Raw genomic sequence first — 16,985 nt, 5'->3', positions numbered from 1 at the left:
CTCCCATCCAAGCATCCCTTCCTACTGGGCTCTGAGATGAAGCTTCTGGTCCCTCAAAGCCTCTGTAGCTCACCAGGTGATGCTGGGGGCAGATCTGATCAGATTCCCCAGAAGGGGAAAGTAAAGGGTGAGAAGAAAGGGCCCCATGCCTATCGCTGGGCTTTGTGCACAGCTGATGCCCAGCGGATGTGTGTCTGTAGTGATAACAGTCTATAGGTGAAGGGAGGAAAAAACAAAAAAGACATTGTGGACAAATGCTGGTGAGGATAGAGAGCGACTGGAACTCTCATACATTGCTGGCAGAATGAAAAATGGTGTGCAGCCACTTTGGAAAACAGTTTGATAGTTTCTTAAAAAGTTAAACACTGGGGCCGGCCCAGAGGCATGGCAGTTGAGTTCGCGCACTCCGCTTCGGGGGCCCGGGTTTCGCCGCTTGGAATCCTGGGCGCCACTGAGGCGCACCACACATCAAGCCATGCTGTGGTGGCATCCCACATAGAGCAACTAGAAGGATGTACAACTATGACATACAGCTATCTACTGGGGCTTTGGGGGCAAAAAGGAAAAGAGGAAGATTGGCAACAGATGTTAGCTCAGGGCCAATCTTCCAAAAAAAAAAAAAAGTTAAACACATATTTACCATACAATTGAGCAATTCCATTGCTAGGTATTTACCTAGTGAAATGAAAACTACGTTCAGACAAAACCTGTATGTGACTGTTTATGGGAGCTGTTTTTTGTGTGTGTGTGAGGAAGACCAGCCCTGAGCCAACATCCATTGCCAATCCTCCTCCTTTTTTTCCCCCCGAAGCCCCAGTAGATAGTTGTACATCATAGTTGCATATCCTTCTAGTTGCTGTATGTGGGACACGCGGCCTCAGCATGGCTGGAGAAGCCGGGCGTCGGTGCGCGCCCAGGATCCGAACCCGGGTCGCCAGTAGCGGAGCGCGCGCACTTAACCGCTAAGCCACGGGGCCGGCCCTATGGAAGCTTTGTTACTAACTGTCAACAACTGGGAGCAACCCAAATGTTTTCAACAGGTGAACAGATGAACAAACTGTGGTGTATCAGTCAACAGAACAACGCTACTCGGCAATGAAAGGTAACGAACTACTAATACGTGCACCAACCTGGATGAATCTCGGATTTATTACGCTCTGTGAAAGAAGCCAGACGCAAAAGGCTACATAGCGGATGATTCTATTCACATGATATTTTAGAAAAGGCAAAACTCTCAGGGACTGGGGCTGGGGGAGAGGTTGACTACACAGGAACACGAAGGCATGTTTTTGGGTGATGGAACTCTTCTATATCTTGATTGCAGTGGCGTTTACCTGACCACATGCATTTGTCAAAACTCTCAGAATTGAATACTAAAAGGAGTGAATTTTACTATGTAAATTATACCTTAATACAAATTTGGGGAAAAAAACAGTAGTGGAGTGATCATTTGTCATTTTGAGGCTGCCAATCAAATCTTTCAACCTATTAGCTCCCAGATCACCTGGGTGATCACCCAGCTCAGAGATCAGCCACCATCTCTGAGTTCTCCACTCAGAGAGGTCTTGATATGAGCATGCACATGGCCCATTGTGTAAATCAAAGGGATCACTTGTCTCTCTCTCTGGCACAGCTGTGAGTGGGCAACTGAGTTGAGCTCAACCAATTGGATACCCTGTCCTGGGATTTTGAATCTTGAGGATGTGTGATCAAAGGTTTGAGGATGGTGGCAGGTGAATTTCATTGTATTAACAGCAGCGGCACGTGGACAGATGGTCCTGGGCTGAGACATTGGCGTTATTCCTACTGCTCTTGAGAGCTTCCTGCTTCCTCCTCCTCATTCTACCAATTCCTATTTTGCTTACAATGGCTACAGTGGGTTTGCAACTCAAGAAACCTGATGATACAAATAGGGTAAGAGTGGGTAGAAATGAGGAGAAAGAGAAAATAGAAGTAAAGGTGGGGAAAGAGGAATGAGAAGAGGAAGGTAAGCAGAGGCAGGCAGACAAAGCTGAGAAGTGAATCCAGGGCAGGCTCACGTTAGAGAGGCCAGTCATTGGTACAAGGGAGGGTATCTAATTGGGTCCTGATACTGCTACATGGAGGGCAGTGTTCTCTGGTTCCTCCATTGTTGTGCTTTGTGGAGGTGGTGGTACGCTTCGGGGTTTGTTATGGCAGACGTGCTAATATGGTCATTCTGTCCTTCCTGGTCTGGGGTAATGATACAATGAATCACAACAGCTATCATTTATTAGGTGCCTGCCCTGTGCCATGCATTCTTAATTTCATCCATAATGCCCTAGGGTAGGAAACTGGGGCTAAGAGAGATTAGGTAAGGCATACGAAGACACACTGTTAATAAGTGGCTGAGTAAGGGTTCAAATGCAGGTCTGACTCATGGACCATAGATTCAAGGGATCATTTCAGTTTTAAGGGAGGGGACAGGCTATACAAGGGTCCACAGACTCAGTGCCAAAGATCCAAGTCCCCTTGAGGAAGGCTTCATGGGGCCTCATCCAGTTCACAGCATTCTCTAGTAAGTTCTATCTTTTCATCATAGGTCTTTAAGAGGTCTGCAAAGCACAGATTATGTAGAGGAGTAGTTCTGACCTGGGAGCTTTTACAAAACACCTATGCTGGGCCCCTAAACCAGAGTCTCTGGGGTGGGGGTGGGGGTGGGGTGCTGGCAGCAGTAGTTTAAAAAATCTCCTCAGGGGATTCTGATGCAGGTGAGGGATGAGGACAAAGGCAGGCCTTAGAGGCATGGTCAGGGTTGTGACTGGCCCTCCTCAGTGCAGAGGTCTCCCTCAGGGCAGCCAGCCAGGGAAGGGTGCTGCAACTTGGGTAAATCCCTGGTCAAGAGCAATGGTCATAATCTGTTATCTGTGCCCATGAGAGGGTTGTTCTAGGTTGGTACCAGACGGCTCAGGGACCTCCTATAGAAGTCTCCCAAACCCCACATGCTTGTGGGTTCTGGGTAAGGTCACTGGTTTGTCTGCCCAGTGTGCTGTGTCAATTGCCATCACGTGCAGAAAGGCAGGGCCAAAGCCTTGCCGCTTGTTGTGTTTCTCTACGTGTCCTGGGGTCAAGGATGAGAATGGAGACTGGGTGGGGCAGAGAGGGTGTCTCATTCAATTAGAGCTGCCCCTGAGTCTCGGGGTCCCTCTTCTCAGTCGTTGCTTTCACCATCTCTCTGCTCTACTGTCCACTGGCTCCCACCTCCCTGCCATGGGCCTCTGTATCTGCTGTTTGCCAGTCGTCTCTGACCGCCAGTCTCTGGCTCCTCCTGCACCTCTCCCTTGGTGCTGGCTGCCCATGTGGAGGTGATGGCCCACCCTCATCCTCTGTCCTTGGGTCAGGGGGCAAGGCTCACTCTGCCTATACCTAAGAGTGCCTTGTCACCTCTCCAGATCCCTAGGGCTCACAATCCTCCTATCTCAGTTTAGCTTTTTTAAGGGGGAAATGTATGTACGTGTCCCATGCTTGAGCTCCTAATGGTGGTTCCTCTCTTCACCGCCCTGGCCCTGGTTTTCCTCTGTAGCCCTCTGGGTTGGGGCATGCCTCCTCCTCCCTCATCATCACCATCATGACCATTTATTGAATATTTACCATGAGCCAAGGAGCACTATGATAAGAGCTCACATACATGTGGTCCTCCAAACAACCACATGAGGTCATTAGTATTATCATCCCATTCCCATTTTGCAGATGAGGAAAACAAGGTACATTAGAAGTAATCTTCCAAAGTAACGTAGCTGAGTAGGTTCCTCGTGGTATACCTCTCCTTCCACCCCTTTAACCTCAGATATTTGCATTCCAGGAGGAGGGGAGTTTGGAGTATTCAAGAGCAGCCTCCCAGGCACCTTGATCTCACTACTGCCCCGACCTTCGACCTTCATACCTGTGGTGTTGAGTCTGGCCCACTTCTTCCCTCATGATGATTTCTTTCCCCGGGGTTCCGGTGGCCCTTCATGTTATGGGCCTCCATTGGGTCTCTTCACCACCCACCCAACTGTGCGTTATCACTGTCTATACATGTGTGAACCTCAAATGCGATTAGAGTTCAGGTCATATTCCATGGGGTACAAGACATTCCTTTTAATGTCTCTAAGCATTTTGTGACAACTTAGTTGGCACACGAGTACCTACAAGGTGATGTCACTCAACTCCACAGGCCACGGTGCGTGTGTGTGTGTAAGATAAGAAGCCGAAATGTTAATAATAACAATCCCTAAAGTCACGATTCTTGCTGAAAAACATTTGTTGTTTTTCCTTACAATTTTCGGTATATCAGATAACTTAGTACTTGTGTAATAAAAGTAAAATAAGTGTGATCTGGGAAGAATTTAAAAAGCATAGAAAGAAGAAGACTAAAATTGCCTATAATCTCAATACCCAGAAACAACTACTGTGAAGATTTTGGTATAACCGTCTAGACTTTTTCCTCCGCTGTTATAGACACACATGATTGGGGTTGTCGTGCTCTGGTCACAAATAACAGAAACCACCTCCAGTAAGATTAACCAAAAAGGAAACAATGTATTCAGAGGATGGAGAGGATTCACAGAACGCCAGGCGCGTGGGCGTCTGAGGCTGGAGCCGGGAGTCAGGGGGCTGTGAGGAGCCAGGCATCGCTCTCTCTGCTCTGAACAGGACTGAGGTCCATGGACTCGCGGACTGCTCGCTGTGCATGCCTAGCCCCGACCCGTTCCTCTGTGCCTTTGGGGACTCCTCTTCCAGCCCCCCACCCCCGTAGACATGCAGACATGCAGGGAGGGCATCCGTCAGCCTTCGTTGGCCCACCTCTTTCCTCAGGGCTGGGCGGTCCAGGATCAGTTAGAGTCTTCCGTGGACAGATCCGTGGACACGAGGGGAGGAATTCCCACTTCCCTGGCACTTCTAACGGCCTTTACACCTACGATGGGAAAGAACTAGAGCCAAGTGGAGTCACGAGGTGGAGAGAAGGACAAAGCACTCTTTTGCTTAGCAGTTGGTTCCCCAGAGCCGCCCTTTTGGCTCAGGCTGGTTCGATCTGAACGAGAGCTGACCAGCACCCCTGATCTTGGCCATCTGCCGCAGCTCTCTCTTTTGGACACAGGTCTTAGCTGCCTTTTCAAGTACAGGCTGGTGTACCCACAGCCCAGGATTTATAGATACTCAGTCCCAGCCATGCTCAGAGACTCCCTGGTGTGTTTGAGCCCCAAATCCCTGGAAAGGGAATTTGGCCAGAGAAAGGAGTCACACAGGAAAATTGTGGCCACCCGGGACCCGCCTCTGTGGGGGTATGGGTAAGTAGGTGGGCAGAGAAATTCACAGACAGAGAGGACTATTATGAGCCAGGCAGGCACCCTAGGGGTATTTCCTAGGCACCAAAGTGTCCTTATGTGATGGGTACATTTTTGTGTGGGCAGCAGTGGTACTGGTGCCACCAATAACTTGGTTTATCTTGCCCTGAAAACGCCAGGACCTGTCTTTCACTGTGGGCCTCTCCTCTGGGCCCTTCTGCTCCTTTCCTGGGCTCCTCCTCCCCACCCTCCACTCTAACCAACGCCCTGCCCAGTAGAGACCTTGCCTTCTGGATTCTTATCATCTAGTAAGAGAGACCTGACTTGTGCATAAAGTTCCCCATGACACTGAGCAGGGAGTGATGAGGACAACATGGGAGGCCAGTAGAGATCTGAGCACAGATATACCCCCAGCTGGAGCAAGAGAGCAGACCTCACAGAGGAGGCAGCATCTGAGCTGAGCCTTGGAGGACCCCTAAGCTTTGGACATTGCGAGTGGAGGGAAGGCCCCAGGGCCCTCGGGTGAGACATTGCAAGGAGAGAATGTGGGTTCAGTGGAGTTGGAGAAGGAATACAAAGTGGAGGATAAGGTTGGACAGACAGGCTGGGGCAGCCTGGAGAGGGCCTTGAATGTCATACGTGTCTGCAGCAGAAGAAGCAAGGGCCCCCAAAGCTCAGGGCTGAGAGGATGGCTTGGAAGTAAATTGGCCCTCTGGACCGGTACTGCCCTTAGATGTGGGTGGGCAAGCAGGTCTCGCCCTGGGCCAAGCCTCAGAGGGCCCAGTGCTTTTGAGTGCCTTCCTCAGAATATTCTAAACCCAATTGTGGGGCCGGCCCCGTGGCTTAGTGGTTAAGTGCGTGCGCTCCGCTACTGGCGGCCCGGGTTCGGATCCCCGGCGTGCACCGATGCACCGCTTCTCCGGCTGCGTCCCACCTACAGCAACTAGAAGGATGTGCAGCTATGACATACAACTATCTACTGGGGCTTTGGGGGAAAAATAAATAAATAAAAAAAATTATAAAAAAAAAAATAAATAAACCCAATTGAATGTCTGGGCTGGGCTGGGCTGGCAGCGCCAGCTGGGCTGAGTGCCCCGGCCTGGCCTGGGCCTGTGTTGATCATGGTCTCCAGAAGCCTGGTCCTCAAAATTTTCTAAGTCCCACTCAGATGACTTAGGCCAGCCAGAGCTTCCCTCCTGGCAGTGCCCCTGAGCCAGGACCAGGACCCATGTGGGCCCCGGGCCCTACTTCTCTCCTCTGTGTTATCTCTGACCCTCTGCTCTGGGTGTGGGGTGAAAGAGATGCCCCGAGGAGTTCCAGAACTCATACCAATGGTGTTGTCCTGCACTTCCAGGAGGGCAGCCTAGTGAGTGGATTGCTCCTGCTGGCCAGCATAGTATTTTTTTGTGGGATCACATGGGTTTGAGTCATCTGGGACATAGAACAAATTCAAGGCTCTGGGCTACCGATGGTCAAGCACCGACTCTTGAGCTCGGCCGTGTGTGTCCATGCTGCAGCTTCACCCAGCGGTGCTCCAACCACAGCACTGCCTCAGGTCTGTAGCACCCAAGGGTGATGGAAGAGCCAGCAAACATTCCCTGTGTGCCACCCTGCCAGTGGCACCAGGGTGGTCACCCCAGCCCTTCTGCAGCCTCCACGCCATGTGTCAGGCAGTCCTCTGGAGGTGGCCCACCCATCTCCTCTGAGGGCTTTCAGACGAACTCCACAGCAGGGGTCCTTTCCCATGGGTGTCCTTACTTGCCGTGATGGTTATGGTGAGCGTGAATGAGACTGTTCTTTTCACTCTGGCCGTGGGCTCCCTCACCTTTCCTTCCAGTGGTGTGTGGAAGGCAGGGGTGTGGTCAACAGAGAGAGAGATGACGTTCTAGGAATTCAGTGATTATGGCCTAAAGAGTTCTAGAGGGGTCATCGTTGGAAGATGTGCTGTTCTATGTTTATGCTATAAAATCCCAATGGTAAATTTAACATAATCTGAAATAAATAATTGCTCATATATATTTTTTTGCATACTCTGGGTAAGACTTGCATTTGTGAGCTTTATCAAGGAAGCATCATTACAACCTTTGAGAGAGTCACCGGAAACCAGCCCTCATGGCTGCTCTGGATGATGCAGTGTATGAGTAACGATGGACCCGGCATTAAATAAATGATATTAGGGAACTGCAGAGGCCAGAAGGTCTATATTCGTTCAACATAGACAGGTTCCGAAGAGCCACGGCATTGTGAGTGGTAACGGCCTTGCTCCTTTTTCTTGCAGTGAGATTTATGAAGTCAGCCAGGAACTTTGATCATCAACAACATGAAGAGGTGGTTCCCAGACTGGACAGGAAGAGATCATGCTTATATACCATGGAGAATCTTCACGTGCACTGATTGGACAATAAACAAGTGTGTACTTACCTCATCAGTCAGTATAGCTTACGTGGGCCCATGAATTTTGGTAATACATTATACAATCAAATTGTTTATGTGACCAGGGACAATACAGAAAGTATTTGCCCAGGGCCTGCATACCCTAGGGGTGGTCCTGCAGTACTTGAGAAATCACAGGCCCCTACCCCTCACCCCTGTGAGGCCATCCAACCTGGCCTTGAGAGAATGGTCACTGCCCTCCCCTGGGACCCAAGGCCTGCATCCTGTGCCTGTGTGCCTGCCTGGCCCCCTGCACCAGGTGGACATGGAGGGCAATAGATGTGCAACGGCGTAGGAGGCCTGGAGTAGGGAAGGAAGAGGTCACAAGTCAGGAGGAAGAGATTGGTGAGAGAAGGCATGTGGATCAGTGTATTTTGGGACCAGGTGAACAGAAGCCAGGGCATTGTCCTGTTTGTCCTGGGCTCCTCTCATTCCTGATCCCCCAGGTTAATCAGTCACCATGTCCAGCCTGTTCCCTGCAGCATCCTGGCAGGATAGGCTGGGCTGGACTGGGCTGCTTCATGGTGAGTGTGGATATCAGAATTTTTAGGGCTTTTTTCTTGGGCCTATCAGATTCCTGCAGATGGCTCTTCCAGTGTCCTGGCTAGGGATTAGGAAACTGGCTGCCAGTGTTGGGGAGCAGATGGGGGAAGAGGCTGTGGATGGGGCATGTCTCAGCATTCAGCACATAACCCTGCATTTGATCTCATTTTCAATGTGGCGCCCTGCCCTCACTCTGCCTGGTGTGCCAGTTTGGAGACCCTCAGTTTTACCCTTCCAGAAGAAAAGGCGTAGGGTGAAGAAAAACCTCAATCGTCCACCTTCACCGCCTCCCCTCTTTCCACTTTCAGAGGTACCTGGTACCACCAGTTCCTGAACCATTCGACAGTTCTGGGGTGTAAAAAGGATTTTTTCTTTACTTGCCCCACAGCTCAGGATTGAGCTTTCTTGGCTCTGCTACACTGGTTATCATTTGTCTAGTTGCTTTCCAGCTTCCAAAATGTTGCTGTTGACGCCTCTCCTGTTCCTTTTTTCCTTACGGATTTTTAACCTAAAAAAAAAAAAAAAAAAGGATTTCAGGAAGCAGTGATGAACGCGTGGGCCTGATCCACCACCGTTAAGCTACCAGAGCGAGCTTTCTAACATTTAAATCTGGTTATGTCTTCCTCTGTTCAAAATATTTCCATGGCTCCCCAGTGGCAGCAGAATAAAAAATAGAAATCTTGTGAATGGCATTTTTTAGGCTCTGCCCCAAATCATAGTTTATTCCTCTCATGGTCCAGCCTGTTCTTGGTTCTATTATTTTTAAGGAAACAGAAATTTCAAGACACCTCAAGACAGGAAGAGTCAAAAATTCACTTTTGTTCTCTATTAAATACCGATGCTAAAACAGTTCTTAGCTATCACCTGCATTGTCCTGTTTGTTTCCCGGAGAGAATGGGAAACTTTAACTGCTGAGTGGTCCTGAGCCCTGAGCTGGCTGGGGTTGGGGCTCAATGGTGGCGTAGTGGCGGTGTGTGCGTGATGTGTGTGTGTGTGTTCACACCTGTGGCCCACAGCCCAGAGCTGCTGCAGGGAATTTCCGGTTTATGTTGCCAGCAACAAGAAGGCAGACTCTTTCTTTGTATTCTTCCTGAGGCATAAATTGCAGCTGGTGATAAAATTTGTTCAGTCTCCCTCACTACTAAATCACATTGGACCACACAAACACTTGGCCTGGGTAATCCTGTTAGACCAACACCAAAGGGACAGGCTTTTCCCCAGATGGATTAGGGAGACATACAGCCACAGGGTGAGCTGGCAGGATCACCCAAAAGGAGAGCAGACTGGCATCTATTTCCTCTTCTCCCTTAGTGATAACGTGAAGGAGTTGTCATGAACAAGTGGAATTCCCTTTGGTAGCCCTTACTTAAAAAGAGAGTGTAGTGTATTGATCTATTTACTCTATTATCACATCAAAGAAAAATGCCATCATGAGTGGCTCCATCAGAGCATTAGGACCCATGGTGATTTTGCTAAGAATCTCTCACAAAAGGCAATGAAGTCTCTTCATCGTGTGTTTCCTTTGTACTTGTCCCTCTTTCCCCAAACAAAACACATTGGCTTTCTAGTTCAACCTCATAGAACTACCCTTGCCAGGCAATGGCATACTTTCTCTTACATGAGGTTTTGCACAGTCTATTCCCTCTGCCTGGAACACCTACTCTGCCTTTTCTACTCCAACTAGGTCAGCCTGCTTGCTGTTTTTCAAACATGCCTGTCATATTCTTACCTCAGAGCCTTTGTGTTGGCTGTTCTGTCTGACTGGAGTGTTCTTCCCCCACATCTCCACGTGGCTCACCCCTCATTTCATTCAGTCTCCACTCACATCCTACCTCTTGGTCATCACTGTCAATGCCCTCCACCCAAAGACCGCCAGGAACCTGCCTGCAGTGGAGCACGTTGGGTTTATTGCTTTGCTGTGAAGGAGAACGCACACCATGGGGAACTGTGAGCTCTCAGTGTGGGGGTGCCAGAAAGGACTTATGGGGTTTGGACTTGTTTTTATCTAGATCCATCATGGTCACAGAGCGGCCTTGTCTGATGTTGATGTTCTGTGAAATTGTTTATATTCAACAGGAGAATGCCACGGCCTAGGTGTGAGTGCCAGGCCAAGACCTGGATGCCAGCGATTGCGTTCCTCTTTATCATCACTGAATCCCTAGTGCATAGAACAGCAACTGGAGGGGAGAGTGGCAGGTATTGAACAAAAATGTGTTGAATGAACAGATGTAGGTTGGCCACATCCAAGTGCCCAGCCAGAAGCCCCTCTTCTGGGAGGTCGTCCCTGACTATCCCAGGCTGACCCTGATCTACGCTCCAGCAGGAAACTCTCTTTAAAGCAGTTATCAAAGAGTCATACCATGAGGCTCTGTGTGTCAGTCTTCCCATCCTGCTGTGAATTCCTTGAGGGCAGGGCTCACCTCCTATCCCTCTGAACCCTAGTGCCAAGCACAGCACAGGTGCCTAATAGCTTTAGTGTTACTGACTGGCTGAATGCCCAGCTTGGCTGTGCTTGAATGGCACCTCTGGCAGGGGCTCCAGAATTCTGCAGTGTTCTCTGAAAGTACGGTCTGTGGGCCACTGGGTGGGAAATAGTTAAACAGGAGACAGCCAGTCACTAGCAGCCAGAGAGTGTGTTTGTGATTTTGTGATTCTCCGGGACAGCTTTAGGCTAGAGGACTTTGGCCCTCATGTGGGGCCTCTGCAGTGTGGACTCCATCTGGGCCTGGCTCCTCCTCATAAAATCCTCCCATCCCTGCTACCCAAGGCCCAAAGGAGGCTGATCAAAGCCTGCAGGTCCTGGGAATGGGATAGGAAGGGCTATAAGAGCCTAGGTACCTCCAAAACAGGGGCCACATAAAGGGGAGACAGGGAGTTATCTGATTACCTGCTTCTATTCTCACAGCAACCCATTAAAGTGTGTACCGTATTACCCTTATTTTACAGATGAAGAAACGGAGGCACAGAGAGTTTAAGTAACTTTCCCAGAGACACACAGCTAGTGAGTGACAGAGGTGGGATTCAGACCTAGGTTTATCTAATCCCAAAACCCACTGTTCTGGACCCCTACACAGACTGCCCTCCCACAATCCTCTGTGAGGCCTCGATCGGGGGGAGGTGGTGGTGTCTGGACATTTGTGTTAAGGAACCCATTCAAAGAGCTCTCTGGACAAAGTGGCCGCTAGAGTCAAGGTTCTGATGCTCAGAAAGGCTGGGCAGGAAGTAGCCGCCTTCACGGAACAGGCCTGAGTAGGGTGGGCTACATTCTTGCATAGCACGGGGGACAGTAGAGGGGATTCCACCCTGAGATCTGTGTAAGGGAGACCATTGGGCTGCCTGTGCCATTTCCGCAGGTCCCAGGTCAGCTGGGGTTGGATGTGTGTGGAAAACCACTGCTGTGGGCATTTCCTTGGCTGTGGGCACCGCATCTTCCTCTTGTGGCCACTAGGGGGAGACGCACCGTGGTCCCCCTTCAATGGCCCGCAGTTTCAGGGCCACTCGCTGCTGTAATCCTCAGGCCCAGGTCTGCTCTGAAGAGAGAGGAGTGGATGCTAATTAGGCCTTGGCTGCATCCTGTGGCCTCCTCTTTCAAAAAACCGCTCAAGAGTGTGTGTGTGGAGTGCTCATGAGTGACTTGGGAACACATGAACTCTGTCTCCTTTATCCTGAGGAAGAACTATGCTCTGTCAGAACCATGCATAAAAGCCTACTGAATTTTTATAAAATGATGTCTTCTCTTTTATATTTAATGAAAGGAAACGTGGGACTTCTTCATAGGTATAGCAACCACACAACTCAGTTCTCAACTTCCAGCCAAATTGGCATAGTAAGTTCATGCTGTGGCCTACTCCCTCTGTTTCAAACACACAGCAATAATAAATAAAATAGAAAAAATGATAAACAAAAGGACATAGTTGGGCCCCAAACCAAGATGGATATCTCTGTGACCAGAAGCAGATCAGAAATGTGAAGTGGTGAGTGGGGCTGAGGGCCTGGTGGCCTTGGGGTCTAGGAGCAGCAAAGGCTGCCAGAGGCATAGCTCTTGGTAAGGAGCTAAAGTGCCCATGCGAGTCAGGGGACAACAGCCACGCTCCTTGAAGCCAGGGTGGGGTGAGGCTCCCACTGCTATGAAAAGAGGCAAGGGAAAAAAAAAAAAAGCCGGCTGTCTGTCTATGTACAGCCTGGGGCTTAAAATGTGGGAAGATGAAGACAGACTCTTGACTAGGAGCTGAGCCAACCCACCCTCTGGCTACATGCCTGGATCTGTGATGTCCTCATACCACAACAGAGTGGGAGCCCTGAAATTCTATTATAAGACCTGATTTTCAACTGGGGTCCCAGCTCAGGTCAGGCACAGAATGAAAAATAGATGTAAAAACAAAATTAAAAAATTCTGCAACTCAGTGAGATTGTAAACCAAAATGGATGAACAATACTTAATGGTAAGAAAAATAGTCAACAGAATCAACATTTGGAGTATGAATTCATTCCAGATTAAATTAATTTTGTGAAAGTCTTATAAAGAATCAAAAAGGCAAATGAAGGCTTAACATTCATTGGAAATTAACAAAAAATGCATGGAGGCAGATAGAAATGAAATGAGAACCAGTAGACATAAAAAGAATTAATTAGAAGTCTTGGAAATGGAAACTTTGGTCATTAAAAAACACAGTAGACAGAATAAACTGTAGACTAGACACAAAGAGAGAATTAGTGACTTAGAAGACATTACTTAGGAATTAACACTAATACTGTAAACAGAGACAAAGATTAAAAAATATAAGAGCAGTTATGAGACATGAAGGATAGCTTGTATGAAGGACAATGTATGTCCAATAAGAGTTTTGGAAGAAGAAAATGAATGGAACCACAGAGAAGCAATATATGAGATAGTAGTAGCAGAGAAATTTCCTTGGGGAAATTGCAGAACATCTACAGCAAAGCGAAAAAGACCTTAAAATATGCCTGAGAAAAAGACAGATCACTTACAAAGGAACTTCTGGCCTCAGCAAAAACCAAAGCCAGAGATGATGGAGTAGTATCTTCAAAGTGCCAACTGGGCTTTTATACCCAGCTAACTTATAGTTAAAATTAAAGGCAAAAAGGGCATTTCCATACATGTAAAGTACAGACCCTCATTGAAAGAATTATTATAGGATGTATTTCAAGAAGAAAAATGAACTAAGATGGAAAGGGATACAAGAAACAATATTGAGCACAGAAGTTGATAAAAATATGTTGATAAATCTAAATGAGCATTGACTATAAACAAACACTTTAAAAAATTCTTATTTTTATTAAATATATACATATTTTTAAAAGTCACTTAATTCTCTAAGGTTTATGTAGTGGCCAGCCTCCAAGATGGCCCCCAGTGATCTTGTGTTGTACCCTCCCACACTGAATAGGGCTGACCTGTGTAACCAATAGGATGTTGCAGAACATAATAGCATGTGACATCTGAGGTTAAATAATGAAAGACATTGCAGCTTCCACCTGCTCTGGAGAAGGCAACTGCCATGTGGTGAGGACACTCAAGCAATCCCAAGGAGGGGTCTGTGTGGCAAGGAACTGAGGCCTCGTGCTAATAACCAGCAGTAATTGCCAGTATGTTAGTGGACCTCTTTGGAAGGGGGTCCTCTAGCCTCAGTCAAGCCTTCAGATGATTACAGCCCTGGCCGGAATCTTGACAGCAATCTCATGAGAGGTTCTAACCCAGAACCACCTAACTAAACTGTTCCTGAATTTATGACTCACAGAAAATAAGTGAGATAACAAATGTTTATTGTTATTTTAAGCTGTTTAGTTTTGGGTGATTTGTTGTACAATAGGTGATTAATCTTACCCCACCCTAGCTCCCAAACTCTAAAGGCAAACACTTGCAATTCCCTTTAGCTAATATTTTGTTGTTGTTATTTTGGTATTTGCCTCTGTTTCTATGTACTTTGTTTATATTTTTCTTATTTTTTTTTCATTTTAGACATTATATATTGATTTCCTCTTACGGAAGATGATATTATTTTCCTCCCTCCCAAATTCTCCACCCCTTCCCTTTCAAGGTAATTGCATCATACTTTTTAGTTATTCAGTGCTCATATTAGTACTACCATATCAATACTATTTGCAGCTAAACTTTGTATTGTAATGTGATTACATTTCCTTTCTTGTATAACTTCTTGTTTTCCCTGGTGATAATAATGGCCTATCTTTTTGTTTGTTTAGATTTCTATTCTTAGGGGTAACTCGTCTCCTCTCAAAATGTCTGAACATGTCAGGTAATCTACTAATTTCATCTTTTTCTTGGGGACATCTTCTCCTCCTGGAACCCTCTGTCCAGGCTGGCTGGACTCTAGGCCTGCTGTACAGCTGTCTTCCTGGGACATCTATTCTCTATCACCCTGGAGATTCCCTTTGCCTACATCCTGTGACTTGTGTCTTCCTCTTTCTTGGTTTATTTTCTCACTTTGATGTTGTACACTCACTTTGATGTTGTACATTTTTCCAGTGGCTTCCTGAGCAAGGGTGCATAAGACCTAGGCACAATCATTGAGAACTTTCATCTCTGAAAATGTCTATTCCACCATCACACTTGAGTGATGGTTAGGCTGTACATATAATTCTGGGTTGGAAATAATTTTCTCTCAGAATTCGAAGACACTGCTGCATTATCTTGTAGCTTCTGGTGTTATTGTTTAGAAGTCTATTGCTACTTTGATTCCAGATCTTATATATGGGATTTTTTTCTCCCAGAAAAATTTTAGGCTTGTTCTTTTATCCCTATTGTTCTGATATTTGATGTTTATATGCTTTGGTGGGCCCTGTTTAAAATTAGTTGTTCTGAGAGTGTGGAAACTCTCTCTCTCTAGAAACTCATGTCCTTTCTTCTTAGAAGTTTTTTTTTTTGCATTATTTCTTTGATATTTTTCTCTTTTCATTTTCTCTTTGTAGATTTCCTATTATTTGGTTGTTGGACCTTCTGGTTGATGCTTTTCTCTCCTATTTTTAATCTCTCTCTCTCTGCTTTACTTTCAGGAAGATTCCTTGGCTTTATTTCCAAACATCTTTCTAAATTTTTCATTTCTTCTCTCATATTTTATTATCCTTATATCTCTGTTTATCTCTCTGAGGATATTAATTATAGATTTTTAAGCAGTTTCTTTCCTATTTCCAATTGTCGTTATTTCCTGAAAATTCCTTTTTCCGTTTTTTTAAAAATTTTTTTTGGGGGGCTCTCTTTCACATAGGTAGCTAAATGTCTGGTAATCTTTGCTTGTTAATATGTAGGATAAAGCACTAAAAAGCTGACTGGAAGCTCTGTGTACATGGGTGGAGTTTGTCCGTGTGTGGGTTTCACTGCAGGGTGGTCTGACTGACCATTTTCCCAGGAGCCCACAAATGTCAATATGTGTAAGTCTTTTCTCCACGGTTGGTCAGCTTCCCCAGAGAGGACTCTTCTAATCTGCTGACTGTGAGCTGTCAGCCTGCCTGCCGTGTTCTGGGAGCCCACTGGACAGTCCTTCTCATACAGATTTTAAATCAATTATCCTGTGTTTAGTCCCACCCACATCCCTGCTCTCAGAGACACCTGGTGTCCCCAGTTTCTGTGACTTTTTAGGATTGTGCACATTGTACCAGTTTGCTCCTGCATTTCCTGTATGGGTAGCTGTGGTGTCAGTTTTTCTGGTGTATTGGGTCTGCTACTCCTTGTCCATCTGCTTTTCACCTTCTGAATCTTGTTGGTGTCCTTTTCTCTCCTATACTTTTGTGGTTCTATGCTTTGAAAAAAAAAATCATTTTAGACAGTTCTAAAATAGAGATTTGGGACGGAGTTGGGGTAACGGGAAATCTGCAACTTTTTTTTTTTTTTGCCAAACAATAGGTAAAACTAAAACCCTAGACCTTCACTGTTCAATATGGTAGCTACTAGCCACATATGGCTATTGAGCACTTAAAATGTGGCTGGTCGAAAATGAGATGTATTATACTTACAATGCAATACGCATTGGATTTCTGAGACTTAGCATGAGTAAAAGAATGTAAAATGTCTCATTAGTATTTTTAAATGTTGATTACGTGATGAAATGACAATATTTTAGATATATTGGGTTAAATAAAATACATTATTAACATTAATTTCACTTTTTTTTGCTATTTAAAATGTGGCTACTAGAAAATATAAAATTATATGCATGGATTATTTTTTATTTATATAGGATAGCACTGCTCTAGATGACAAAAAGTTGAAGATTTGTTTAATGATCAGGTAAAATGTGATAATATCCTTGATGCATAGGAAGAAGAAGAAAATGGAACAACTTTAGATTTGTTAGAATAAATTACGATCAGATATAAACGTTAAGAATTAAGGATAAGCTGAAGAATTAAAATACAATATATAGTTTCCAAACCAACAGAGGGAAAATAAGAGAATATAAAACACTTTATCAGGGCCAGCCTGATGGTATAGTGGTTAAGGTTGTATGTCTGCTTCGGTGGCCTGGGGTTTGTGGGTTCAGATCCTGGGCATGGACATACACATCACTCATCAAGCCATGCTGTGGTGGCGTACCACGTACAAAATAGAGGAAGATTGGCACAGATATTAGCTCAGGGCCAATCTTCCTCACCAAAAAAAAAAAAAAAAACAAAACCCCCCCCCAAAACACTTGATCAATCCAGCAGAAAACAGCAAAGATTTTTCAAAGAGAAAAGGTTATTAAATAG

The sequence above is a fragment of the Diceros bicornis genome, chromosome 15 (genome assembly GCF_020826845.1).
Source record: "Diceros bicornis minor isolate mBicDic1 chromosome 15, mDicBic1.mat.cur, whole genome shotgun sequence".
Taxonomy (NCBI): domain Eukaryota; kingdom Metazoa; phylum Chordata; class Mammalia; order Perissodactyla; family Rhinocerotidae; genus Diceros; species Diceros bicornis.
This window is presented reverse-complemented; position numbering follows the sequence as displayed.